The sequence below is a fragment of the Ailuropoda melanoleuca genome, chromosome 7, assembly GCF_002007445.2.
Source record: "Ailuropoda melanoleuca isolate Jingjing chromosome 7, ASM200744v2, whole genome shotgun sequence".
Taxonomy (NCBI): Eukaryota; Metazoa; Chordata; class Mammalia; order Carnivora; family Ursidae; genus Ailuropoda; species Ailuropoda melanoleuca.
In genome coordinates, this window is record NC_048224.1 from 79,340,563 (window position 1) to 79,352,695 (window position 12,133).

The following is a 12,133-nucleotide window of genomic DNA, read 5'->3' on the forward strand; positions in this document are numbered from 1 at the left end:
GAGCCCATTGGTCTAGCAAGGGCTTAGCTACGACAGCTGGGATGACGGGTACCCCCCTCCACATGAGTTCTCAGTCTCTAGTAGGCTAGCTTGGGATTTTTCTCATGACAATGGTCTATAGCAGGGGTCCAAGAAGGCAACTCAAAGTACAGAAATCTTGAGGCACAAGCTTGGAATCTGCACACCATCCCTTCTGCTACATTCTGTTGGCCGGAGCAAGTCATAAGCCCAGACCATATTCTAGGGGTTGGAAAAGAAACTTTCCCCCCTGATGCAAGGAGGTACAAAATCACATTGCAAAGGATGTAGAAACAGGGAGAGGTGAAGAAAATTAGAAGCAGTTTTGCAATCTACCACAATGGAATACTCATTTGATGGATTATTATCCATTTATTAAAAATGAAGCCTATGGAGCAAGTTTAGAGTGTTAAAAGAACAAAAGAAAAAACTGTGTGTTCATTTTGATTACAACCACATAAACGTACATACACAAGGTTAGAGGGTACTCTACGGATATGAGAGTTGCATAATGGCAAGATGACAGAATTTGTGTTTTTAACTATTTTTCTAAAAATATTCCGACAGCTTTCGTGGATCCCCCGAGCCTGCTATCACATCTGCATGCAGCATAAGCCACGTTTCATTCCTTCAACAGGATTTGGCTGAAGTACCCAGTGAATGAACAAAAGAATTATGGAGAGAAAAAGTAAATGATCTATTTTTTTTTTGCCTTTTTAGACAAAATGATTCAACCCAAAAATCCCATGCCAGACAATTCAGCTGACAGAGAAGGAATTTAATGTGACATAGTATGCTTGCTATTTCTAGGGAAATGGAGTTAGAGCTTTTAGAGTACCAAGCAGGAAGCCTTTGCCTGTTAAAGTATTTTGCACAGGAGTGAAACTTTTCATTGTATGACTAAATCAATGGAGATTATCTCCTCAGCCGGAATCTCTTTTTGTAGGCACGTGTGGGGTGTGGGCATCTGTTCTCGCATTCGGTTCAGTAACTGGGTTCTCAAAGGCGTGACTCAATTCAAGGTAATGCTCAATATTGTATTGAAGTTACTATGTAGATATTGATTTCCTGGCCTTTGACTCTTTCTGAGGTCAGTCATTGACCGGCACATTGAACTCCATCTCCTGGGTTGACGTTAGCCACCGGTGGTATTGTCCTCACTGGTTTTGATGTGGTGATGCTGTGGCTCTAATCCAAACCTTCTCTGGAGTCCAGTTTCTGCAGGATTGCCTTCAAAGGACTCACCTGTGACCTGATTGACAAATAAGCCTAGGACTAGCTTGTGAAAGTCAAATGCAGGTTCACACAAGTGATGAACCCTCACCTGGGCCCAAAGTCACAGTTTTTGTAAGATAGCAAAGGAAACCAGAATTACAGAAATTCAGGGCTGGAAGGCAATTTAGCATCCGAGGAAAATCGGGTCCAGAGGCAGCATGCTCTTTACATGTAGTCCAGTCCTAAAATTAGTTGCAGTGAGGTTGTTCCAGACCTCCTCTCCACTGTTCTATTGCCCCTGAGGATTTTTTGTCCTCCTACGGACAGCACCTGGCTAGGAGCACCAACCCTCCCAAGAGAAGGCGTGGAGGCAATGGGGGGATCACTCCACTGAGAGAGGGCCATGGCCCTCCCTGTGTCACCCTGCCCCACGCTAGCTTTCAGAACTAGTAGTCCGGGGAGATTTGTGAAAGACGTCAGGCCTTTGTCCAGCCCCACCCCCTCTTGCACCTTTCCCAGATTGTTGGTTTAACCCTCAGGCCCAGCCTAGAGCCTCTTGGTCCCTGAGCCCTCTCCTCTCTGTTCCTAGCAAAACATACAATCAGAGCCTTTTGCACAGTGATGTGTAACTTATTTAAATCTCAAAGTGCAGATCCTGTGTGAGGGATTTGCATGTTCACAAGGATTGAATCTTAAAGAACTGAAACTCTTAAAGGTATGAACCCATGGGAGGCAGACTCAAATGACTCAAATGACTCAAATGACGAGGAGGGCCTGGTGGGCAACTTGGAGAGAAGCAAGCCAGGGGGCAGAAGTGAGGCTCTCCCATGAGGCCCCTCTTCGCCAAGGGTCTCAGGGTGACTGGTTCACTTGTGGATCCTGGGCCAGCTCAAAGAGGCTTGAGGGGACATCTCTCAACTTGCTACTGAGACACTCCCGAGTAAAGAGTCAGGGTGTCACCCTTTTCATTTCCTGGCCAGACTCTTCACCCTCTGCTAAGAACCAGGTCATCCTTCTAGGGGAAATTCTGGTCATATTTTCCTCTTTGTTATTTTTTTTTTTTCAAAAGAAGCTGGGAAGCTGGGTTTTATGTGACATCTTCTGATTTTTCAAAGCCGGGAACTAATTCCAATTGTGGAGATCCTTTCTGGGGGGACAAGTAATATCATCTGTGGGTCGATTCTGGCCCTCAGGGTGCCCTTTTATGACCTCTGCTGAGGGCGGATGTTTGGGGAAGGGTGGGACAAGGTGGGACAGGGCAGATACTCCTCAAATCTTAAAGTGGAGGAAGAGGTTTTGGGGGGTATAAAGGAGGCTTATTAGCATCTCCCAGGATGGAATCAATTCAGGAAATAGAGGATTTTTATTCTGTATTTCTCAAAAGGAGCCATGATTTTTAAAGGCTGTATAACCACGCCTTAGAGAATGGCCACCCACGTGGGACCACCCATGTGGGACCACGTGGGCCACGAACAGAGAGGTCAAACAGCATGAGGCTGAAAGCCACAGATGTGGGGTCACCTCAAGTGCCATGCGGCCTTGTCTGTGCCCACCTTCTGACCATGGTGGCCTGGGTGTGGAGCAGGGAATGTTCTAGAGATAACTAGCAATAGAGAGTCACAGAATCTCAGTGCTCTAAACCAACAACAGTTATCTGTTCAACCCTGTCACTTTACACAAATATACTGAGCCTGGAGAAGGGGGGCCGTCTTGCTATCAACCTCACACAGCTGCTTTGTGGAGGAACTGAGACTACCACACAGCCCCCCACCCCCTCCCCAGGGCAGAGCTTGTCTTGAGTACCTACCTTCCAGTCCCTCATTCCACCTTCACTCCAAGAGGAGTTGTCATAAATGTACCTGTGAAATGAAAAATCAGATGCAGTTTCATCTTTGTACCTTGGTAAGATTTCTCATATCAAAAATTTCACAAGCCAGGAAAAAAAAATTCTTTCTCAAATCATGCACCCCTGACTAGGGCTCAGAAAAGAGAGACACTGAATCACTTTATGCTTTGCTTAATTATGATGAAGAGTTAGTAAGTGTGCATGCCTGACACTCTACCAAGCATTTTACACACACTCCTCCATTTAATCTTCATTATTATCCTCATTTTACAGTTGGGGGAACTGAGGCTTTAAGAAGCTAAGAAGTCTTCCCTAAGACTCACAGTCAGTAAGTGACAGAGCCGGGATCTGAACCCCTGTAGTCCTACCCAGAGCCCTAATGTAATAAACTTGGTCCCCATAGCTGAGTTTCACCCCTCACTCAACTCCCAAGAGATGTTAGCTTTCAAAGGTCCAGTTCCCAGAAAACCTCCCACTGTCCTGGCATCTAGGGAGCTGCCCCAGTCTCTTCTGCTAAACACTGCTCTGAGCCCACTTCATCACACGTTGTTTTTTTTTTTCCTCCGGGCTCCAAAAATGTGGTCTTCCCTCGTTATGCCAATTAGGAGGAACAGATGGTCTTCTACTCAATAGTTAACCATTCAACATTTATGGAAAAAATCCTGGAAGGTTTATTTCAAATATGAGAAGTGTCAACCCAAAGGAAAAATTTTTAAATACTTCTCTGGAAGGGAAGAGTTCTAGAGAAAGACTTTCTGCAACTTTAACCCAAATGTCACAGAATGTGTACAGTATAATGGCAGAATGTCTCGATCCCAGAAGAATACACATAAACAGAGGAGGTAATTGGATTCATCGTTTTGACACCTGAAAGGATGACAAGAGACCTTTAACCCGCCGATAATCAGCGGAGTGTGCTGTCATTGTGTACCGTTCAACCAGACTATGGGATATCACATTAGCAAGCTGGCTGGCCTATTAGAAGCATGTAATTCTTTCATATACTTAGCGCGGAAGTGGAGAGGATTCAAAACAGCTTCCTTCTCTCTGACATGCATCCAAATTTTTAATAGCAGCTAAGTACCTTACTAAGCAATTGAATAAAATAATGCATTCAGGCCCCAGAAAACCTTTTCAGACCTCTTTTTATCTCTACATTTTACTGATGGAAAAATGGATTGTAATTCAAATTTACATACTGGGCACACGCCAGGCAATAGATTTTTTTTTTCTTTGTAAAACTCAAAGCATTCCAAACTATTCGAGGAGTTAAGCAATTTTGATCATTTTGAAACTAGCTGTCAGATTTAATCTGTGCTAAAGAGACAGAGGGCAAATGTATTCTGAAGCTTGTTATATAATTTACAGATTATTTTTGCAATTTATATTCCATCAAATAGGGTATATTAGGCTCTCAGAAAGCACGTAATGATCAATTAATTTCAGCAGAGCAATCTGGTGGCACTTAAGGGACAGAAATGATTAGACCCTTTTCTAGCTGAGTCCCAAGGTCAAGTCATCAAATATGACTGATTATATTTTCTAATGGTTTCTCTATGCCCATTAAAGACCACTCAACTATTCAGACTCTCCTCTGATCATGACATTCAAAATTTGCTCGGATGGCTCCTGACAAGCAAAAATGTATTCTCTAATCTTTAACCACATAAACAATAGCTAACCACTTGTAATTGAGTTTAAATTGATTTCAGGTGGCTTCAGAGAAAAGCAATTTCTACAACAGATTAACCTCTTAATTAAAGTATATTAAGAATAGTGTCAGGTGTAGGAATTCTGCTCCGGCAGAAAATTATACCTCATTGACATTCATTTACGAAAGAATTGCTGCTCTGTTCCCAGGTAACAGGTTACTTATTTGTGGTTCTTGCTTCACTAGGTCAACTCAAGCCTGGTTCACTCTGTGGAACGTCGGCCTTTCTGATGGGACAGGGCGTGGGGAAGGAAAGTGGGTGATGCGGAACATTGTTTATGGCGCGATGCTGTCCTTGTACTTAGGTGTTCAGAAAGTTACTTTGCTCAAGGAATGGGACCCTTCTGCAGAAACAACAGACTCCCTTCATCTGAAAAAAGAGGGAAAGCGTGTGTCAACTTCGTCATCAATAGTGACTCAACAGTTCTCTGCGAGGTGTTGTCCTCCAGTGCATTTAAGGTAGACCCCATCCTGTCCTCTAAGTCCACGCTACTCAAAAGCGGTCCTCAGATGAGCGTCACGTGGCAGACTGTGAGAAATGCAGAGTCTCAGCCCCTCCAGCACCCGCCCCCCCCCAACACCCCAGACCAAATAAGTAGAATCACCAATTTAACAAGATCCCCAGGGAATTCATTGCAGTATTCAAGTTTGAGGAGCGCCGCTCCAAGGGACTGTTCTGTCTGGATTCTCATTATCTCAGGGATCTATACAACGTCAGAAACATTTGGTCAGTTTGGTAAAGACAAAAACAAAAACAATGCAACTGGTCGATGAGCATTATGTAGACCAAACAATTTCCTCTCTGCTTTTTACTTTTCAAGATCCTGCTAGCTTCCTCTTCTTTTTGTCCTGGTTGTGTAAAACCCAGGTGAATACAATCCCACTCACCCAGTTCTGGCCCAGGACATGGGACATATGGAGTTGCTGACATGCTGCAGTTGGTTCTAGAATCAAGCTTTACCCCCGTGCTGGCTCCATAGGCCTGGGATAACCTGACCCTGGTAGTTTGCTGTCCTGGGACTGTAATCTTTGGCTCATACTCCTGAATTGGTTCCAGCCTCTGTCATCTTCAGCTGGGGATTTTTCGCTGCCTTCAGAACTTGCCATTTTTTTAATCTTGCCCACCTGGTCTTGAGATACCTACTTCCCATTGTCACCTGTCTAAACGTAGGGTTATGGCGTGGCCTCCTACCCCATAGGGGGCAGCCTCCAGCCTTCCTTAACGTGGCTTGTGGTTATTAAAAGGAAGTCACACCAAAATGCAGCTGTGCTTAGCACCCAGGTGTTGTTAAGAAAAACTGGTTTAGAACAGCAAATCTCAGGCTTGACTACACATTACAATACCCCAAGGAGATTCAAATTTTCTAATGCCAAGGGTCCCGTCCCAGATAAGCTTAAGTCAGAATCTCATGGACTGCCTATTAGGTATAAAAAGCTCCCAGGTGATCTTAACACACAGCCAGGGTTAGGAAACACCAGTTTAGAGAAATTTCCCTGACCCATCCATGCCCAATACACTCCATCCTCTACACTTGAGTAATAATTTGCTTCTTATATTTCCTTAGTCTTTCTCCCCACCACCAGGGCATGGAGAAAATTGTGAATAAAGAGTGAAGAGCTGTGTGTCTCAGTGGAGAGGGAATCAGAAGGAAGGCGGGGGGAAGGGAAGTGGGGGGGAGGGGAACCTCCATGCATTATCCATCCTATTGCTAAGACCGTGCAAGGGATGGAGAGTAAACTGGCCACCCAATGTTTTCCAGTTTAAGGTGCACTACCAGTGCAGAGGAATCACAGAAAGTGAAATAATGTAATCGGGAAATCACAGCCACTCGCAGGCCTTGAAGAAGGGCAGAAAAAGCATGTGGGAAGAGATTCAATATGATACAGAAGGTGTTTGCCCACTTGCAAATATTCCAGAAAAGAAAAATGGTCCCAAAACTGTGTCCGTAAGCGGTAGTCCTAACCTGCCTGGAGCACCCCCAAGTTGCGGAGGTAAAGCAGAGACGACACACGGTGCTCTGGCCAGGGAGCGACCCCTGTCCAAGATTAAACAGAGACAGAGGAAACAGTAGCAGCAGCACCCACGCCAGGGGTGCCGCCTGGTGTCTCCGCTGGGTGGGTTTGAGCCTGCGTCAGAACACCTGCCGCGGTGGGCAGGCTGCCGGACGGTCCGGGTGTGTTTCCTCTGCTTACGGTTTCTTTCATGGGCCAGGAATTCAGAGCACCTGCCCCAGTGCGCTCGGGTCTCTAAGTGTCACCCTCGGACCAGCAGAGGAGCTGCACCTGGGAACTTGTTAGACATGCAAATGTTCTGCGTGAGGGCCCCACCCCAAACTTACTGAATCAGAAACTTGAGAGTGGGGCCCAGTGAGCTGTGGCTTCAGACACCCTCCAGGTGATTCCGAGGCACACTCCGGTTGAACACCACTGCTTTGTTGTACACGCACCTAGAGCTGGCTCCCGGGTCTCCTCGGGCATCTGTCTCCCCTGGCCTGGGAGGGGAGGTGATGCTGAAAAGGCCTGTTCTCCCCTCGGGCTGCCTGCGCCCTGCACCTGCTGGGGTTACCACCCAGTGCTTCGGCAGCCCCCTTTCTGAGCCTCTAAGCCTCTGTTTTCCAGGCTCTGGACTGTGGTTCCTGACCCCTGCAGTCTGGCTCCCTGGATGTTATCTTTGCCTGTTGAACCTGAGAGAACGGCCTTCTCCTCCCCACCGCAGTTTCCCTGCCAGGCTCCCAGAACCTGCTCCTCCGCCCAGTCCTCCCCTCTCTGCTTCCTTCTCTCATACCAGTGGAGGCCCAGCCTCACCCTCTAGACATCAGAGACCCCAGGTGATCTTGGCTCTGTATGCCCCCCTCCTGACCTGCTACATTGAGTTAGTCACCAACACACTGCGATCAAATACTTTTGAATAAAAGAATTAAGCACTTTTTAATCTCTGAAATCCATCTCCTTGTACGATTTCATCAGATCATTGTGACAGTGAGAGAGAGAGAGTTCAAGTATTAACCGTATTTAACAGTCAGCAACACTGAGACCAGTCCAGGTTACAGTACAGTCGGTAGTAGAGCAAAGACTGGAATCCAGGTCTCTTAAATCCTGATCCAGTGCTCCTGACCCAGTGTTCCTTCCACTAAGCAGTATTTTCTGCACTCTGAATTCATCTCTCCCATGGTACTTCCCACTCTGCCCAAAAGCATACCATTAACATTTCCTGCAAGGCTCAGATTTGACATCAACATTCACTACAGCCGGTAATGGTTGAAACTGGACAAACTGCAAAGAATGCCTTTTACCTTGTTGCACAGCTGCACATCAAAAGATTTAACAGAAGACAGGAGGATGGACGTTTGGACCACGCAGAGCAGTCCCTTGCAGTCGCGGTGATTGGTTCATGGGGACACATGAGCCTCTGGTGGATTGACAGAGTTGATTAATGGGTGGAGAAACCCTGCAGTGGTTGAGAAATCAAAAGATTCTCAACTTGAACCTCTTACTAGTTTGCATTTGCCTCTCATGCCTTAGGAACATTGAGGAAAAATATTCGGGCACTTGAAAGCTAATGGGATTCCCTTTCGAACCCTCTGCTGCTAGCTCTGGCCTGATGGCCAGCACTTTGCCTGGAGGGGAAGCACTCAGGTCGACTAGCCTGAGTTTGCCCAGAGGTTAGGGGGTAAAGGCCCTGAGCCGGGACATCGTCAGTGTGTGCTGGGTAGCTGGAGGGCCCCCCCACCTATCCCAGATTTTGAACAGATGTCTCAGCCTCTCAATGCAAGTCCTTTGGCTGCTTAGATGGTAATGTTGAAACCCGACAGGTGCCTGTGGCCTCAGCCTCCACCACTGCTCACCCACCTTCACTTCATCTCTCCCTATCCTTGCTGCCCTGTGCGGACTTCCGAATTCCAATCTAGTTCGGCCTGTGGAGAGGCCAGATCATGGCCATGCCCTCCGGTTCAGCTGGATAACTTGGACTCTGATCACCGCTCTGCCTTTGAAATTCCTATAAACCCTGACCCCGTGTCTCATATCACAACCTGGTCCCCTGAATCTCCATGCTCTCTCGATGGTGCATCCCAAGCCCAGCCTGCCCTCCAGTCCAAAATCCTCCTGGTCATTTCTGACCCATGGTTTCTGTGACCTGGCTGCCGCTCTCTCCAGCTTAGTGGATGGTCATGTCTGGAAAGGTCAATCCTCCAGGCTTTAAATCTAAAGTGTGATTGAGGTTCAACAATGTTGGTGAGGGGGAAAAATGTCTGAAGAATGGAATAGATGGATAAATTGCATTTGGAAAAAGGGGAAAAGAAACATGATCAGGCTGGCCTTAGTTTCCTAATATTAAGCTAAATAAAGAACATCTTCCCTGCATGTCAGCTGACCCTGAATCCCTCACGTACTTCTATGCCTCCTCACAAGTGGTCAAAGTGCTGAGTGGTTACGAGATGGCCCAGCACTTTCCTGAGCAAATGGCAGGAGGGTGACAACAAGAGAATGAAATAAAAAGAAATAGGAAAAAAATGACTAATTAAAACCGTTGTTAATGAGCATGACTGCTAAGCACTGTCAGTACTCGGCACACAGCTGTACACTCAACCCTTGCAACCATCTTATGTGATGGTGACACCGCCCCAAATTTACAGGCGGCAAAACTATAACGGAGCCAGAATGCGGATCCAAACCCATGCTCCTAACCCCTTGTTAAACTCCTTTCCCGAGAGGCACTGGATTCCGCACTCTTAGGCAGAGTTCACTCCTTCATTTTGGCCTCAAGAGGTGGTAGCTTGGTTGGCCGGCCCCCAACATTGCCATATGTGATGGTTTTACCAACAACACTCTCTTTGATGCCAGGAAGCATCAAAGAATCCCTTGAAACATTGAGAAATTACGTTGATTAGGCCAAGTAACTTCAACTCACATGTCCTGGGAAGAGGACTGAACTTGGGTCTTGGCCCTGGCCATGTAACCTTGAACACGACAGACATCTCTGAATATACTACCGTCTAGCATTCTATGCCCCTATAGTGCTGTTCAAAAATCAGATGAGCTATTGACGTAGGGACACCCTATAAACTGGAAGTTACCACCAAAAAATAAAAATCATTAATATGGCAAAGAGCGGTTCAACTCTTTTTTTCCACTGAATTCACCACCCAAGAGTCAGAGAGGGAGACAAGATCTTTTATGGCTGGGTTCATTCCAACAACAATACCTTCCACAAACATCCATTAAAGTCTTTATGTGAGCCAGGCACTTTTACAGGTATTTTCTTTTCTCAGAGACAAGAGACAAGACATTTATGAGCAAGTTACTTCTGCATCTTCCCATATTTTGGCAGGTCTCACGCCTGTTATGGACCAAACACCTAGAGCTGGACCTGGACAGTTAAGTTAACTGGGATTCAGACACCACAGTCTGATTCCACAAGCACCCCATTGTCCGCATCTTGCTTCAGCACCTTGCCACATACACATCTGTGTGGCCTGTGGGACAAGGACAAATTGCTCTTTCATGGAGGCCATTTTGTCACATGGATTCCCCACAAGAGAAGGTGAGTGAATCAGAGCAGGTCCATCACTCTATAACAAACAGCTCAAAATGCATGCCCTGTGAGCATGAGTCAGGTTCAGTGTGCACTTCTAGGCAGTCTCATTTCCAGCTTTCTACTTTTCTTCCGTCTAGCTTCTCTTCCTGAGTTTGTTTTGCCTTTAGCTTTTTTGTGTTAAACTGCGTAAGTATTTTTTGATACTTTTGTCTAAGTGCCATGGCTGAGAAAGAGACAGTACTTTTTTTGAGAAATGCATTCACTATAAACATGATAGATGGTGGTATTTCTCCATTTCTTTTAAGAAAACAGACATCAGAAACTTATTTTTAACAGAAACTTTTTTATTGAGATCCTTCAAGACCTCATAGTTTGCCCACTTAACGTATACAACTTGATGGTTTTTAGTATGTTCACTGTGTTACACAACCATCATCACCACACTCATCACTAGAATATTTGTATCACCCCAAAAAGAAACTCCATACACATTAGTGGTGGTTGCCATTCCCCCTAAACCTCCCAGCCTTAGGCAACCAATGAAATAGGTTCTCTCCATATAGATTGGCCTATTCCAGATACTTCATATGAAGAGAATCATCTAGTATGTGGCCTTTTGTGATTTCTTCTTTCACTTGGTGTAATGTTTTTGAGGTTCCTCCATGTTGTAGTTCCTGAAAACTTTGGAGTCTCTTCCGTGAGGAACTTGGACTTATATTCTTCCTTCTCATGGAAATTTGAATTGTCTTTGCATGTCTTGGAACAGTAAGAGAAATAGTAAAAATATCCTTTTGTGGGTGCTTATACACATACTGCCTGTTCCTCGCCACAACTTTCAAGGGAGTTATTATGGCCACTATTTTCCAAGGTAAGAAACCTAGAAAGGTCACAGTGCTCATTAGTGATAGAGCCAGTCTTCTATCTCAGGTCTCTGAGTCTAAGTCTAGTAGGTCTGTCTAGGGAGATGAGGTCATAATTATCACCAGCAGTATCATAAATACCTTTATCGTGTTTCTCAGATGCTCAGCACTGGGCCATGGCCGTGGCCTTGGTGTGTGCCGAAGAAGTAAGTAAAGAAAAGCTCCTCCAACATGAAACACCCTCAGACATGACTTAGACAGGAAATAAGGCAGGATGCATGGCGCTCAGAACTGTGGGACTCCAGAATCCAAAAGATTCAAATCCCAGATCTCTCACCTTTTAATTGTGTCCACTTGGAGCACTTACATTCTCATTTTTTATTTTCCCACATGGAAGATGAGAAGGATGGGTCCTACATTGTAGGGTTATTAAGGGAATGAAACAAAAAAAATGAGGGCTTAGCACAGCGCCTAGCACTGAGTAAGTACTCAAGAATATTTACTATTAGGGAATACAGTCAATAAAATTGTAAAAGTGATGTATGGTGACAGATGGCAGCTACACGTGTGAGGAGCATAGTGTAATTACGGACTTGTCAGATCTCTGTCTATGTTGCTCACCTGAAACTAATGGGACACTGTGTGTCACCTATACCACACACACACAAAAAGAATATTTGCCACTATTGATTATTACTATAGCATCAGACAAAGATGGAGTGGCATTTCATCAGTCATCCTGGAAGCACATCTTCAGGGTCTCTACCTACACACACACACACACACACACACACACACACCAATGGAGTTTGGGAAGTTAAACTTTGGCCTTCTATTATCATGTCTGAGGTAACTTATTAGAAGATGAATGAGCTAATTTTTTTTAAAGATTTTATTTATTTATTTGAGATAGAGAGGGAAAGAGAGCACAGAAGGAGAGGATGAAG

General features: G+C 45.3%; 1 long non-coding RNA gene across 1 annotated transcript; it reads right to left on the reverse strand.

Moving 5' to 3' along the window:
• Positions 1 to 2,802: 2,802 nt before the first annotated feature.
• Positions 2,803 to 6,296, reverse strand: LOC117803081. The gene is made up of 3 exons (XR_004626709.1): positions 5,396 to 6,296; positions 4,896 to 5,160; positions 2,803 to 3,092 (listed from the first exon to the last, which is right to left on the reverse strand). It is a non-coding gene; the product is annotated as an uncharacterized LOC117803081 (long non-coding RNA).
• Positions 6,297 to 12,133: the final 5,837 nt, after the last annotated feature.